The sequence below is a fragment of the Cnephaeus nilssonii genome (genome assembly GCF_951640355.1).
Source record: "Cnephaeus nilssonii genome assembly, chromosome: 17".
Lineage (NCBI taxonomy): Eukaryota > Metazoa > Chordata > Mammalia > Chiroptera > Vespertilionidae > Cnephaeus > Cnephaeus nilssonii.
In genome coordinates, this window is record NC_137088.1 from 43,790,961 (window position 1) to 43,805,863 (window position 14,903).

General features: G+C 44.0%; 1 protein-coding gene across 1 annotated transcript in view; it reads right to left on the minus strand.

The window, feature by feature from the left end:
• Positions 1-14,903, minus strand: part of ERC2 (ELKS/RAB6-interacting/CAST family member 2) — a gene marked incomplete at its 3' end in the record, with an annotated part of 881,167 nt that overhangs the window by 409,897 nt on the left and 456,367 nt on the right. The gene's annotated exons all lie outside the window — the stretch shown is intronic.

The following is a 14,903-nucleotide window of genomic DNA, read 5'->3' on the forward strand; positions in this document are numbered from 1 at the left end:
TGGAACATTTATTTTCTTCTAAGTAAGTGCTTGCTGTTCTAATTATTATTATTCTTTTGGATCAGGTTCTAGTCTGAGATCATAATCCATTACTTTGATTTTAAAATAACAATTACAAGGCTCCAATCAACTACATTGTCATCACTTAGCTCAAACAGAATAACACTTTGGCTAATCATCGTGCTAAATAAGTCCCAGTGCTTGGACCAAAAGTTCTCAATGAATCTATAGGATGTCAAAGTGCAAAATCATAAAGTGATCAAGTGAGTAAAAGATTAAGGATTAAGGGTTAAAACAAAGAAGGGGAGGGAGCAGTTACAGGCGTAATGTGGACTATTTCACCAGCAGCGTTTAACAAAACATTCCACAGGGTTAGGCAACCATGTCCACGGCAGCTGTTATAAATCTAATCCAACGTGTGAGGAGGCAGGAGGGCCCTCAGAGGGCTCAGGAGCAGTGATTCCAAAGTTGGAGAGCCATGGAGCAGAATCAGCAGGGGACCTTTTAATCCCTTCGCTCACTCTCCCCGGCCTTGCTAAGTGGGCCACTGTTACTGAGCCCCGAGTCCCAAACAAGTGTATTGAGAACCACTTCCCTTATGGAAGTATGGATGAGATGAGAACAAGGTGATAAACAACAAACAGGCCCAAATGAAACAACTAATAATCAAATGGAAGCATTCTCAACAAGAAACTCTAATTTCTAGTGCTCATTAAATTATAGACGTGTCTACTTCCTCCTACTCCAAGAAAAAGCAGCTCAAGGGAATTGTTTATTGAGCTGAAAAATCTTCTATTAGGGGCCCTGCTAATAAAAAATATTCTGAACCAACTAAATATTTGGCTCAGCTGGGTCAGAATATTTATAGAACCAACTGACTCAGTGATTTAAATATTTCTTGTGATAGCTATTAAGAGGATATAAGTATATAAGGTAAGACAGAATCACCATTATTTGGATTGGATTACTAGAATTTCGGTCTGATATTTATTTCTCTGCTTTAACCAGATACAATAATGTACACATATGATACTACCAGCAAAGTCTACTTGCTAACCTACTATTAGGAGAGTATTGTTTGGTTACTAGAGAGATGTTAAGAATGACCACTTGCTGCCTAATTGAACAGAGGTCTAGTAGTTCCAAAGTGCATACTAACTCAGGGCAAGTACAATTCCTAGTTCCTTGGAAGACAAGGCCAGTGAACGGTAATAGGACATGATGGAGAGGTCAGTATTACCGGTGAGATTGTTTAATTAGAGGACATGTCTTACAAAGAAATACTTTTTTTATTACTTTGAAGTACACCCTTAAGTAGAACTAACTGCTAAATGTACCCCCCCGCCCCAAGTACCAGTGATAAATAAGACAGATTATAATTGCAAACATCATTTTGCAAACATCACTTAAAGAACTCCCACAAAGTTCCCAAGCAGACCTTGTTTTCTGGGATACTGCAGGGTTTTTTCAATCCAAAAAGAAGAAAACATTCCAAATCCATGCACCCCTTAAAACTTTCCTGAATTAAGAATGAGCAGCAATCAACTCATGCTATATAATTTCATACAGGAAAATATGCAATTTTAGATGCACAGTTCAATGATCTCTGACAGATGTGTTATGCCCATGTAATTACCACCACAATCAAGATATGGAGCCTTTGCATCACCCCAGGAGTTCCCTTGCGCCCTTTCACAATTAATCCCCTGCCATGACCAAGGCTTGGCAACCACTAATCTGTTCCTATAGATAAATGGAACCACACCGTATAGACCAATTTGTGTCTGCCTTATTTCACTCAGAATGCTGTTTTGATTATTCCTTATTAACAATGGCAGTTGTCAGGATCAGTAGTTAGTCCATTTTTGTTGCTGAGTAGTATTCCATACATGGTTATTCTAAAGTTTGTTTAGCCATTCATATGTTGATCAATATTTGGGGGTGTTCCAGGTTTCTAGCTATGAAAGTAAAACTGCTATGTACATTAAAAAGAAAATAGAATGGGTGGCTAAGAACAATGGAAACTGAAGTTCAGACACTGTGATGGAGGCATATCTTCAGTCGTCTCCAACTATTCCTTCAAATACCACCTTATTTAAGACACTAGCAATTGGGAAAGAAAAGTAGGGTTTAGAATGGCACAACTTGGGATTTGGGCCAATAAGATCCATGCAAAATAAGGTGAGGAGGATGATCATCTTGTCTTTGTACATGTGAATATCAAGAGATACATGTAAAGTGTCCATAACTTCTTTGTAGGATTACTAGGGTTTTCATATATCTTTCTAGCAATAGAACCCTTCCTTCTAAGAAAAGCTTACTTGAAAGCCAAAAAGAGAAAGAAGAACTGCTCTGCCAGAGGTAGGTAGGAAGGAGGAAAGGAGTGGAGTGGGATGGGAAGAGATGGGCACCTCATCCACTGGACAGTTCCCCTCTCAGATGCTCCTCAGGGAAGCTAAGGCAAGCTGTGGGGTAGGAAGAGAGAGTAGGAGGCAGGTAGAAAAAGTCACATTTAAAAAATGTTAGATCCCTTGGAGAAGAGAAAATACCCACACACAAGCTCACTAGACACTTGTTGAAGGAATGACCACAGTGATTCTTGCTAGTAGTCACTTCAGCATTTCCAAGAATAAGATGTGTAAGTGGCCTATCAATCAGCACACTTTCCCCGCCTGCAGAAGTAAACACACACCGCGTAGGTCATGCTACACTCCGTATGGCTCTCAATGGTCTCTAAAACTCTGTGGGAGTGCAAACCACCAGCCCTCTGGCAGTGCTGCCTGAGAAGAAAGTGTCTCTGATACCAGCTTCCCAAATTCCCTCCCCTCCCCCACACCCCCCAGGCAACTCAGGTTCCAAGACCACCAGAGACTGACCTACTCCATGTCTGGGGGGGAAGTTATTTTCGAGTGATTTTTTTCTCCAGGAAAACAGAATTAAAATATATATAAAATGCAAGTTTTTTTTTAAAGCAATCATGGGGGTGCAGTTTGAGAGTACAGTGATATGGCCAGTTTTTAATGTTTGCCTTAAATTGACCAGTCTCATTAAGCAAGTCATGTCACTTTTCTTTTATTTTTAATGTTTTTATTGATTTTAGAGAGAGAAGAAGGAAGAGGGAGAGGTAGAAACAATGATGAGAGAGAAACATCCATTGGCTGACTCTTTCATGACCCTACTAGAGATTTCCCAAAACTTTGGCATGTGCCCTGACCAGGAATCAAACTGGTGACCTTTTGCTGCATGGGATGACACTCAACCACTGAACCACACCAGCCATGCAAGTCATGTCACTTTTCAAATTCAGCTATCATTAAGGAATTTGGATTAACTGAAAAAATTCCAGCAGGTATCTAGATCAACAATGGCTACTATAAAGAATGAATGTCGTTCATGGTTGGGTAACTAAGTTGGGTGGAGCATCAACCTGATATGCCAAGGTTGCAGGTTTGACCCCTGATCAGGGAACACACAAGAATCAACTGATAAATGCATAAATAAATGGAATGATAAAATGAATCTCTCTCTCTCTCTCTCTCTCTCTCTCTCTCTCTCTCTCTCTCTCTCTCAACTCAACAGATAAAAACGTCAGAGAGGACAGACTCCTGCTAGTTTCACTTGAATAATCCATCAAAGTAAAATCAGAACATGTTCTATAACTTGCTGGTGAGAGCTGGTCAGGCCTCTAGAATCACCTGGCTGGGAGTATGAGCTGGGAGTTAACTATGTTTCTCCAAGAACGTATGTTTATTTGTATAGAAAAGAGAAAACCAAACCTTTGCTTTCTTTAAAATCTCAGCAGAAATCAGATGCCATTTTTTACCCATCTGCTCTCAAAAACTTGAAATGATGGATAATGTCCATTGTTAGAGAGGAGGCCAGAATCCAGCGCTCTCATCTGTGGTCAGCAGGAGTGTAATTGACAAAGGCATTTTTGGAAACCAATTTGGCAGGATCCACCAAAGTGCACAGACACTTTGCCCAAGCAAACCCACTTCTAGGACAGTAGCCTATAAAAATGCTTGTCCAAATATATATCTACAAAAATTTTCATTATAGTGCTGCAGAAGTGAAAATTTGAAAACTGCCTCATCACCCACAAGGAACCTGGCTGAGACCAAGTACATGCGCACCATGGAACTCTGAGCTAGCTGAGGAGATGAAGGCAAACCTGAGGCGTGGAGATGGAAAAACCTTCAAGGCATAGTGTCAACTGAAAAAGAAAACAGGTAGTAGAATAATACCTATAGCTGATCTTGTTTATCATAAAACATGGAAGCCTGTTTGGATGGATATATACAAGCATGGCTGGACATGGAAACTCCTAGAAACCCCTCACCAGTCTGTAAACAATGGTTCCCTTTGAAGAAGGGAATGGGTTTGGGGGATTTGCGTGTGCGCGCATGCGTGTGTGTGTGTGTGTGTGTGTGTGTGTGTGTGTGTTACAAAATACATATAAGAAAATGCACAGATATCAATGATTTTGACCAATCAAAATGCAGAGCATTGCCATCACTGCCCAGAAGTGATCAAGGTTCTAACCTTTATTCACATGAATCTTTGACTGCTCTTGCACCGTGTACACATGGAACCAGAAGCACATGTTCTTTTCTGTCTGACTTCTTGGGCTCAGAATAAGGTTTCCGAGATGCATCTGTATTGTTGTGTATAAGTTCCATCTTATTGCTGAGCAGCATCCCAGTCCATGAATATACTACAGTTTCATTAGCTATTCCCTTTTTAAATGGATATTTGAGCTGTTTCCAATTTTTTTTAAGAATAAGATGGCCATGAACATTCCTGTACTAGTTTTGTGTGTGGACGTATGTTTTCTTCTCTCTTGTACACACAACTGGATGGGGGTTTAACTGGCAGTGTTACATGGAGCCAGCACGTGGAAGACAATTTCTGGGCTGCAGTTTTCTAGGGGCAGCCGCGGCAGGAGCTAGGAGTATAAACCGTGGAGCCGAGCCGCAAGGCTCACATCAGAAACCATGGCTTTCTAGCTGTGTGACCACGGGCAGGTCTCTTAGCCTCTGTTCTTCAGCTTCACTTATAAAATGGGAATAAGAATAACCCATGGGGGTTACTGTGAAGAGCTGACAAGTTAGAGCAGGTCAAATGCCTAGAACAGACTCCAGCACGCGCCCTGTTTCACGTTAGCTGGAGGCAGGAGTGTAATTGTGTCTTGTGCAATGTTGGGAACACACATTTAGGGTCTGCTTCCCACATCGGAACAGCAGGTACTCCAAAGGCCTCATTCAATGAACTTCGGAATGGGTTATTAAGCACTTTTTGTCAGACATTTCACTTCCACTTGTACTTTTCTTAATAATAAGATGAGTTACATTCCTGGAAGGTTATCTTAATGGAGGCATTGCCGGAAGGTCACAATGAGCATGGGTAAATGAGCTGGGATCCCGAGGCGCCTACACAAGCAGATGGGCCACACACACACAATGGAAGCTGACAATGAGTGCTGCGTGCAGAATTTCCAATAATGAAAGCTTCTACTTTTAACCACTGAGATGATCCCATTTTTGTAAAGCTTGTAAATACCATTCAGTACTTCAGCGTAGCTATAAATTTCAGAAACCTAGCATAAATAGCCCAGAGGTATTTTTACAGCACATACAAATATGCTAAATGTCAGGAGCATGATATTCCTTCCTGGAAGAGGAAGTATCTGGCCGGTTGTGGCTACTTGAATGCAGCCCTCCTCCCCGCAAAAAGTCACCAGGAGGGCCAAGGTCTTAGGACTTAGGTCCAGAAGGAACCAGTTCTCTTGGACTCTGAATTTGTCACAGCATCCCTAGCGACCAGCTTTGACAACTGCCTAAGTCCTTGCCAACACCCTTGAGCAGGTGCCCCCTTATCTCCCCAAGCTTTCCATCTCGGCTTTCCTCCTCAGTGGTCCCTCCTCTGCTCCTACCTGTGGTCCTTGCCCCTCTCACTCCCGGGAGGTGTACCCTCCCGTCTCCCATCTCCTGTATTCCTACCTCCCTATGGTGTTTGAGGCTTCCCAAGAACCCAGAGACAGGGCCACCTTCAGTTAAAGCACACAATGACAACACACCTCAAAGAGACACCATTTATCATTTACCAGGCCCGCAGGACATCCCAGAACCAGATAACAAAGCTAAAGAAAGAAGGTGTTAGAGGGGACCGAGTGTTCAGATATGAAACCTGAGAAATGAGCTTCCCCGAGGCAGAGACTCAGCCGTCCACCTTGTAGTCTCAGGTTCCACTGACAAAGAGCTCCTTGGGGAGATGATCCCAACAGGCTGTCCCTCATTGGGCCTGAAAAATGGTTAAATCATTTGAGACCAAGGTGGGACAGTGTTGCTAGACTGGCTGCATTGTCATTCCAGAAGCATCCCTTACCAAGTGTGGGACTCTGGGCAAGTTATCTCACTGATGTGTGTGTGTGTGTGTGTGTGTGTGTGTGTGTGAGAGAGAGAGAGAGAGAGAGAGAGAGAGAGAGAGAGAGAGAGAGAGAGAGGAGAGAGAGAGAGAGAGAGAGAGAGAGAGAGAGAGAGAGAGAGAGAGAGAAAGAATGATTTAATTAACCTAAGGCTCTGAAAACTGTACCCGGCACACAGTGAGTGAGTGCTTTCTACATGCCAGCCTACTCCCACTGCCCCAAACACTCCAGTGTACTTCTAGTCTCCCCCCTACCCCACCGGCTGACCTCTCACCCAAGCTAGGAAAACCCAGGCAGCAGGTTACACGGCAGAAGGTCAGCACAATTAACAAGAGATGGGCTTGTTTTTCTTGTAGATATTTCACTCCGGAGAAGCTTCTGAAGGGCTGACTTCTTTCAAATGTCCTCCCTCATTCTGGCCCTGAAGAACCTCCTCCCCCCAAATACCGATGCAGTGCCATCCCAGATGTGAATGGAACCCAATGACGGAGGCCTAAGCACGGAGAGCAGATGCTGGGCCTGTTAGGGAAGACTCAAGGCCAGGGAGCAGAGAGCCTGGCCCTCCTGACCTGCTCGCCCTCCAGATGCACCTGGCAGGAGGGGCATGCACCCTCAGGAAACTCGCAGGGGAAAGCAAGCCTGTTTGTAGCCTCCTCGGGACGCAGTGGTCTCTCCATGGGCATCTAATAACAATGTCCTCCTCCTGGTAAGCAGCCGTAACCAACTGACAGGCCTGGCCCTGATGTACTATTTACCAAATGAATTTCTTATCACGTGGCCTCCATGTAGGTGTGGTGATCCGGACAGCATGGGCTGCTCATATGCGTCTGAGAATGGTAGCTCTGGAATGATTAGTGTTCTCATTGTGGAACAATACACAGGCTGTGATGTTCTACATCCCCCCAGCACAGACTGGACTACAAATCCAGGCTTCTCCTCCATATGCTCAGTTAGCTCCCCACCAGGAGAGCCCAAAGCAGGGTACCCCTACATCTTCACTGACCAGCAAGTATCCTCTACTTCATTACATCACGGCTTCACATAGCTCATGGGGCCTCGATGCCCTGCCCAGGGAAACTGAGAACGAGTGGACCCCTTCTCTCCATCACCCTGGCTGCCACAGCTCAAGTCAGCATCGCTTCCTGCCTGAACCACGATGCTCTTCTCTCTTCACTGGTCTCCCTGCATCCACTCTTGGTCCCCTTTAAATTCATTTTCTGGCCAGCAGCAAGAGTGAGCATTTCAAATCAACTCAGATCACACACTGTTGACATATGAACCTCCAATGGTTTCCCATTTCCCAAAGAATAAAATCACACACCTGTGGGCCTCACCAGCCTCACCCCACACCATTCTCACCCTTCCCCCCAGACTCCAGAATCCAGTCTTCTTTCAGTTCCTGGTGCCCACTGCCTGTTCTCGCTGGCTGTGTCGCCAGAGCGAGTGAGTGGCAGAGGCAGGATTCTCATTCGGTCTGGCTCCAAAGGCCACCCATCCCCTCACCTCTGTGCTGTGCCACCCACCTGCGGAGAAGGTTGCAGAGTTCCTTCCCACCACTGTCCCACTTTCTCTTCTCCCACGCAACCCAGAAAGTCCTAGAGCAGAAACGGAAATCCTCGGATACAGTCTCTGTTCTGTAGCCCAACCACATTCAGGTCCATCACCCCAAACTTCACAGGGTGCCCTGACTATTAGTGAACTGGGCACCCGTGAGGAAATCACCGGAGAACATTAGCTTTCCACCTGCAGCGCCTGCAATGGAAGACGGCAGCTTTGCAGTTTCCAACCTCACGGGGCAGCAACACTCGCCCAAATGAAGACCCAGATACGAAGCAGGACACAAAGCCAAGGAGGACGCTGTGCAATTTCCCTGTTAATTTTGTTCTCTGGACCCATTAACCTCAGTGTGACCACTTTTCGAACAAATCATTAGGTTTCCTGGATGAATCTGCCACACAAGTAGACATGTGTAGTGTGTTTCAGATCCTGACACCTGAATGCATCATAATGAATGTGGTTCTCTTCTTTCCCTACAGACAGGGTTAATCAGAGATGAAAGTTTGAAGGTGATACAATGAGTGAAGATAAAAGTAGAAGCTCAACAAAAAAGGGGAAGTAAGAGATCAACAAAGGACAGTAACAGATAACAGGGAACTTAGGATGGGACTCCTGGGACCACCGGGGAACCCAAGACAGAGCCAAGACAGAAGATTCAAACTCCTGCCCTGCTCCCACCTCATATCTTTTCCTTGCACATCATTTACTTCTTTTCAAATAATAAAAAAGGGAATCCAAACACTTTAAAAACAAAACATTTGTCTAATTGCCACAATTCCATGGAGCATTGTATCATTCTAAAAGCCTACGACTCGGCTGTTGGACAGGGGCACATTAGGGCCAATTTGGTAGGGTGTCAGTTGTATTTACAGTTTGGGGTAATATAAAAACAGATGGAAACTGTGAAATTGACCCCTGGGGGGCTAATGTTGGAGGAAACCAACATTCCACAGTCTGGCCAGAGGTTGGGGGCGATTTGCCCAGACAATATACAGCCACAGCAACCTTTGAGCACAGGGGCACTTGGTATATGCAAGACCTGTTTTTATTGCTTCCAATCTGGAACTAGGCTGCAGCAGCCCAGACACAAATTGAAGCAAAGGCATAAGAAGATAAAAAGCTTACATGCTGATTTTCCAAATTAGAGTACAGAAGAAATGTGTCAGTGTTTATATTATTTCCTACCAGAAATCAATGCTAAAATATTACTAAGTAATAAAAAACACCCTCTTTTCTGGGTGTCATATTATGTGTCAGGCACTGTACTGAACACTGTAAAAATATAATCTCAGTTAAAATATCATTACATGGAGGATATTTTTATCCCCATTTTATAGATTAAGAGGCTTAGAGAGGTTAAGTAATTTGCCCAACATCCTACAGTTAATAAATAGTGGATCCAGACTTTGAAACATCATTGCTATGATGCCAAAGCTAATGGTGTTATCTATTATCCTATATAATAAAACCCTAATATGCAAATCGACTGAACAGCAGAATGACCGGTTGCTATGATGCACACTGACCACCAGGGGGCAGACGCTCAAAGCAGGAGCTGCCCCCTGGTGGTCAGTGCATTCCCACAGGGGGAGCACCACTCAGCCAGAAGCCAGGCTCAAGGCTGGTGAGTGCAGCTGTGGTGGCGGGAGCCTCTCCTGCCTCTGCGACAGCACCAAGAACCCCTGAGGGGTCCTAGACTTCGAGAGGGCGCAGGCCGGGCTGAGGGTACCCCCTCCCCCAGTGCACAAATGTTGTGCACTGGGCCTCTAGTGCTATATAAAAATAATAAAATCTTGTTAAACATTATTATGAGGTCTTTGCCTCAAAAAGAAATGGAGCATTCTAGCCAGGACTGGACATGCCTTTGTGAGAGTTACAATCTCTCTTCTCTAAGAGGGAGGCAAAGCACTACCCTCAGTACGCAAGCCACCCTCATTCAGGGTCTGGTCCATCTGCGGTATGGCTTATCGGAACATCCCAAAGAGAGACCAACACTGAATCTGTTTTCCACTGCTGCGTAACAAATTACCACACATTTAGCAGCCTAAAACAACACTCACTTATGATCTCACACTTTCTGTGAGTCCCAAGTCCAGGCACAGCTGGCTGGTCCCTCTGCTCCCAGGATTATCGGGCAAAAATCAAGATGTTTGCAGACTGCATTTCTCATCTGTAGGCTTAACTGGGGAAGAATAAACTTCCGGGCTCACTGGGGTTGTTAGGTCGAAGGATTCCTTTCCCTGCAGCCTTATGAATGAGGTTGCCTTGTTCACTGGCTGTTGGCAGGAGTGGAGGCTGCCCCGGGTCCCTCAGGAGGCCTGGCTACATGGCCCTCTCCATAGGCCATTAACAACATGGCAATCTGATTCTCCCAGGATGGCAGGAGCCCTCTCTCTGCAGTCTGCTAAGAAGACATCTGTATAATGCAAAGCAACCATGGGAGTGGCTCCATCACCTTTGCCTAATCTACTCCCCAGGTACAAGTCACAGGTCCTGCCCCTGCCACATGCACGCGGAGGGGACGGTGAAGGGTGTGGAACCGGGGCTCTGCTGGAATTCTATCAATGCGCTCCCCATAGAACTTGCTGCAATGGAAACGTCCACTTCTCTGCTGTCCAATGCAGCAGCCACTGGCCACATGTGGCTACTGAACACTGGATATGCAGCTAGTGCCACTGTGGGACCACAGTTTTCAATATTGTTTCCTCTTAATTAATTTAAATAGTTACATGTGGCTAGTGGTTACCATAATGAGCAGCACAGACGTGGACTTGAACCAATATCCAAATTATTCATTAATTGGTTTTGAAAACTTTTTAAACCTTTATTTTATTCTGTTTGTGCTAATCTTTCAAAATATTTCGCAATCTTTTTACTTCCAATTTCGAACATTTCTCGGGGACTATTTACTTCAGTACCTATCTGCCAGACTTCACTTTTCCATTTTCCAAGCCATTTTCACCAAAGCAGCTAAGGCATCTGGAAGGGCTAACTTATGGCCAGCGAGGGGTTATGGAAATTTATGCATCCTTGCACTTCCCCCAGTGCTTATCCCCATGGCAACACAGTGCAAAGCTAAATGCCTGTCCCTTCCACTCTTCTTCTCATAACTCAGACCTCTTCTAGCTCTTAGTCTAATGTCAATGAGTAAAACAGAATTGGAGGTGGGTAGAAAATCAATGAAGGAAAACAAAATTGCAGAATTATCGGCAAAAAGTGCACAAACCACTTCCCCCAATTACACGAGGAGACAGAGCAAACCACTTCCCACATGACTGCCTCAGCACAACCAACCACTCCCCAAACACAGCACTGTGACCACCTGTTCCAGTTTCACTGGCTGATGGTTTTCTTAACTCTGTGGTTTACAAACAGTGCTCTGGCGGGGCTGGCCCTGGGGGATGTTAATAACTGTTACCACAACAAAATAAAACAAAAAGAAGGGTTAGGCTCAAATAAGTTTTGAGAGCACAGGAAAAATAAATGTGAACACTGCAGGAGTTTTCAGAGCCTTTACTATTGTAAAGTGCACTGTGAATCTCCAATGTGGAACATGGTAGAATGTGTTTATTGGACTTATTTGATCTAACCCCTTTTCCCCCCAGAATCATGCTACTGAATTATTGCTCTAAGGTGTAAAATCTGAGGAATGATAGTTTTAATCAGGGTTTCCTAAACGTTGGTCATTAGTGTATCATCTCAATGATTTTTGCAATACCCTAACTACCTGTGCTACCTAATATTTTTTCTTTAAATGTTTTTACCTTACACACCTTTTAGTCTTAGATTCTTTCTAAGCAACAATTAGCGAAATCATGTTTGCTCTGCAAGTTACTGATGTTCTAGTACAAAAAGGCATAGCTAATAAAATTCATAAATGTTCATCTGTACCACCTAAACAGAACCTACGTATTAAACACATGTAACTAATGACAACAGAGATTCCCAGGTACCACTTAAGCCAGGGCTAGAAATGACAGAGACAGCATTTAAGAACAAGGAGGAAGCGGAACGCCTTTCCTTTGCTTTTCAAAAGCATTACCAACGGGCAATCCAGGCTGAATCAGGTGGCCCTGGATCAGCTCTAGTAACTTCACACTAGAGACAGGTCAAAAGTGACCGTGGGACAGGGTGAACTTAAGAGCTGGGACGCTGAGCCTGATTGCATGGGTTCAAATCTCAACCATTTCTTCACTGAAGAACCCAGGACAGGTGAATTCATTTTCTTGTAACAGTTTCCTTATATTTAAAACCAGACTTGAACAGTAAAATAATACTTACTCAAAGAAGAAATAAATGAGATAATGCTTGAAGAGTGCCTGGCAAATAATAAGGGATCTATGGATACCACCACATAGTAATTTTAATAGTAAGGAAAAGAATAATAAAAACAGTGGTGTCTTTCCTCCATGCATCCAGGCTGGCTTTCTGTGGGGGACAGACACCTTCCTTTACTCAGGGACACCTGTTCCAGGACACTGTGCTGGACAAGCTGCTGGAAAGAGGACTCCCATGCCCTCAACCCCTCAGACAGGGACTCACCACATATGGTGAATATGGCACCAATCTGGAGTCCTGGCTTATCCATGGTTTAAAGCTCAGATCTCAGGAGGCAGTGAGACCCGGTGATTGAGTCGATTCAGTGCTTCCAGACTCTGTGTCTGGGTCACAGGTTTGCCTCTGCCCTGACTGGTTGTGTGGCCTCAAGTCTGGGGTCTGACCTAAGTTGCTTTAAAGAATGCATATGCATATATGCATAACCCATGGACACAGACAATAGTGCTTTGAAGGCCTGGGAAAGGGGTGGTGGGGGTGGGGGTGGGGAGGGAGAAGACATCCATAATACTTTTAACAATAAAGATAAAAATAAAGCAATAAAGACATAAGTGTGTGGCTTTTCTTTGTCCTCCTGATTTTGTGGAGCAGAATTCAGCTCTGCTATGTAAGTTATGACAAGTCCCAGACACTTCCCAGCCATAAGATCTATTTGGGCAGCTCTTATTCCATCTGTCCTTCCTGGGACCCATGCACTCCTGCTCTCCCAACTGCTCCTATAGAACGGTCTTCTACTTGACAATGGTTACTCAAACCAAAGCGATCAGAGAATGCCAAGAGCCAGCCTAGACCTCTGTCCGTATCAGGAAGATTCTAAAAAACACAGTGATCTCTCAGGCTTCCTCCAGAGCCTGCCTGCAGATCCCAGACCCCAGGAACTCCAACCATCCCTTCACACTTCCTCCTTCTGACCCAGGCTATTTCCTCAAGGGACACAGCCCTCCACACTAGAGTCCTGATGGGATGTTCACTGGAAGGATGCAGGAGACCCCTGCCCATCCACAGTTTTTCCTGCTCTTTCTATCTTCTACCTGGGTGGCAATGCTTCTGGAGTTCCCAGGTGCAGAGTGGCCCAACTTTTAGGAATGTTGTCCCATCTAAAATCAACACAGTGGCCACCAGGACTCAGGTTCATAACTATGCATGCTACAGGAGGAAGCATTTTATCTACCTCTCTCTGGACTAGGACTCTTTTATGACCCCCATTATAGACCAGAAAAGTGAGGAAGAGCAGTAACAGGCTCTTCCAGTTAGTAGGAGGAAGAGCTGGGTTCATTCCAATCTGTGAGACTCCAAATCTCATGTCATGTTCCTAACCTCCCATTGCTATTTTTTGATTTATCACACTGGCTAATTTCCTATCAGAGCTAACCAGAATAATCCTTCCACTAAAACAACCCGCCATTACCTGGCTGCAAGATTGCTTTCCCAAAGCTATGTCACCACCACTCCCCATCAGCAGTTCCAATTATCATCTCTTATTCCCACCACAGAAAACCCTGCAGAATATTCCTACATCAGGAGATACACACACACACACACACACACACACACACACACACACACACACACAGGCAAACACATATTTAGTTCACACACACATCCTTCTTATCTTTATCTCACACACACAAACATAAGTACACACATATATATTCACATTTCTCTCTCTCTCTCTCTCTCTCTCTCTCTCTCTCTCTCTCTCTGTCCTTCCCTCCCTCTGTACCTCCCTCCCCCCTACACAGACACACCTGAGCGGTGCCTGTGAGGGCATCTCTCCTTTAGGCAAAGGCTCTATCCATTGTATAAAACCGACACCATGGGACACTAAGAGCCATCTGAGACTCTGTGAAGACAGATGGACAGACAGGAGGAAGCCTGATCTAAATTCCTCATACAGCATCCAAGGAACCCATTTACCCAGTGAATAGCTGATGTTTGGGGAGTCACTGAAGTTTTACAAAATTCCTGCAGAATAATGATATATAATTCAGAAATGAAAAATAACTTAAAGTCATACTGTATAGACTGATTTTTTATACCAGTAGGTAATAAGTCATATTAATTTTCTTACTTCTAGGAGAAAAACACCATTAATATTAATTAGGTGAATATGCAAAATATTTAAGATTCAAGATAAAGCAAAAAATGAAACTCATTTGCAAAAAGTGCCTGTTTTGCTCTGCTAACAGTGTCTCAATCTCATATTTTTCACCCTATTTAGTGATTCTTACTACTATCAAACCCACTTGCCGGCATCAATCTTAAATTCTTTCTTGTTACACCTTGTAAACTCAGAATTCTTCTTCATCCAATGAAGAGATCAGAAACAAGAAAGATTTTCCCCTTTCCCAACTGAAGAAACTTAAAACCCTATAAATTGAACATAGCCAAAGCCCAAACCAGATAAAAGCAACATTCTATTAAAAATAATCTGTCAAATTAATACTAAATTTCTGTGACATCGTGAACTCAAGTCCTATGTGGGATGTATTTTAATTAATTTTCTTTCTATTTGATCTTTTCTTTTTTTAAAAAAAAATTGCGTTTAATTTGGATCTTCTAGAAAACTAGGCTATTTGTTTACATC